Genomic DNA, 2,373 nt, shown 5'->3' with positions numbered 1-2,373 from the left:
GGATTTCCCGGGTCTGGGTCTTCGAGGGTTTACTGTAGATATATATGCCATAAAGACCCCGAGTACCAGACTAATTAAGCCACAGCAACATCATTACTCAGACCACATCCATTAGTCAGACATCCATATCAACAGGGAGGCACAGCTGTTCAAAATAACAGCCAGCAAATTACACTACACATTTTTACTTATTTAAGCTCATAATTATTTCAAGTAAAATAATCATATAGTACTTATGATATACTTTCAAGAAATTCAGTTATATTTTATTTAAAGTTTTAATGAATGTAAGTAAGGTTCTAGGTTATAGAATGAATGTGTACACATGTGTATGTGGCATGGATTGCCTTGTGGAATGTGAGACACAGTGGATGATGTGGATATTTACAGTATACCATATATACTCAAGTACAGTTCAAATTTTTACGATATACTCGTAGTATATTTGAGGGTTTAAAGTTCATTAATTTCTGTGGGCTATTTACGGTGAACACTAGCTACCTGGGACATGCTTGTTGTAGGCTAACCTTACCGAGCTGTAAGAAGTTATGGTTATTTTTCAACTCGTAATTTTGGGTAGGTATACATAACTTTCTTCATTTCTGTACTAAGTTATATGCACACACACAATCCTACATATATATTATGAAAAAAAAGGTAAAAGAAACATTTATCGTAAGGGTAAAAACATAAATTGAATAAACATTTCTTTGTGCACGAGTTAGGAGGCTGAGCTAGGGGAGTGGGAGGCAGTGGAATGTGGGGGGCGTGTTGCTAGGGAGTCAGTAGAGGTGGCGTTCCAGGAAGTCTGTTTTGCTAGGGCAACTGACAAGTGTCGAGGCTCCCAAGTAGCCAGTGTCTATGCAAATAGCAGTTGTGTTAAACTTTCATTTAGCCTCATTGTATACCTTAATAATATAAGGTAGGTAGGTAGTATGGTTTATGAATGCTAGGTAGGAGATGCAGGGACTTGTGAGTTTGCTTCAATCTTAATTTCACTTACGTGTAGGCCGTTACTTTATATTTTTGATAATAATTATTTTTTTTTTTTGCTTGTTTTTCAGTTTTTTAAATTAGTTTTATCTATGTCACTTTTGCCTCAAAACCCCTACCACTCCAGGCCAAGCTGTCAGATTTGTTAGGATTGTTTTTAAACTTGTTAGTTTAGGTAAATATACTGTACGTAATTTTCTTCATTTATTTTTTACTGTTACATGCACACGCACTATTACATACAAACTATGCAAAAAGAAAAAATAATTATCATAAGGTCAAAAAAATTAAAGGGAATAAACTTTCTTAGTGTGTTAAGAGTTCACACTAAGTGGGGGAGAGGGGAGTGAGTGATCTCAGCTGTGCTGAGCTGCTCCCGTATGTAGTGAAGCGATTGACAAATTTTATTGTCCAGTAGCCAAAAGGCAATACAGTAATGTTTTATTTATTAGTATTATTTTTTATTTATTCCTCACATTTATTGGTATACTGTATATTATTTTATCCTATTTCTCATAGGAGTTGGTAACTGGTGGGAATTCAGTTTAAGAGTTGGTAACACTGTTCATAGTTTCAGCTGTTGGGTGGTGGGCATGGGCAAGATACACTGGTGTTGTTTTGCTACAAATGAGGCGCTCTGCATTAGAAGGGGGTAAAGCGCCAAATTTAAAAAGCAGAGAAAACGCGTTTAAAGTTTTTCGAAGTTCAAACAACCATAACTTTGTTGTTTTTTAAGCTAGAAGGTTCATTTTTTTATTGTGTAGCTCAATCCCTCTCCTAGCGAACTGTGAAAACTGGAAGTTAGTACTGTGAAGAGTTAATATTTTTTCTCGAGTTGAATGAGAATAACTACCCGTTATGTACAGTTGTTTGATCTTCAAACCAACACTAATCGCGTCTTTCTGCAGAATTTTCTTATTATTGTGGGCTAATAATGTAAAACAAGTACAGTAAATGATCACCAAAAACAGATTTCGTCTTACCCCCCCCTCCCCCCAAAAAATGAAATAATAATAAAAAACTCATTTGCCTATCAGTATTTATCTTTCCGTCCCTATTATTAGCCAAAGATTCATATTAGTGTGTAATAATAAGGAAACACCTCTACACTCATTCCCCCCACCATTAACCTCTCCCCTCCTCCCCAACATAATTAACATACGAATACGAAGGCGGAGAAAGTTTGCATAATATTTGGTAAAAACAGTATTATGATAATAGTATTACAATCTTACTTTGTTTAGTTCCTTCGTTTTATTATCCCTGAAGATCATAGTAACTTGTAGTTACATAAATCCTGAGGAGTGAATATAATTTTAATGGCTTCGTCATAATCAATCACGTATTGATCAAAGTCTTTCTCTGCCCGCTCTAAAAATC

Source organism: Homarus americanus, unplaced genomic scaffold (genome assembly GCF_018991925.1).
Source record: "Homarus americanus isolate GMGI-L3 unplaced genomic scaffold, GMGI_Hamer_2.0 scaffold57980, whole genome shotgun sequence".
NCBI classification, from domain to species: Eukaryota; Metazoa; Arthropoda; class Malacostraca; order Decapoda; family Nephropidae; genus Homarus; species Homarus americanus.
Note: the sequence above shows the minus strand (reverse complement) of the source record.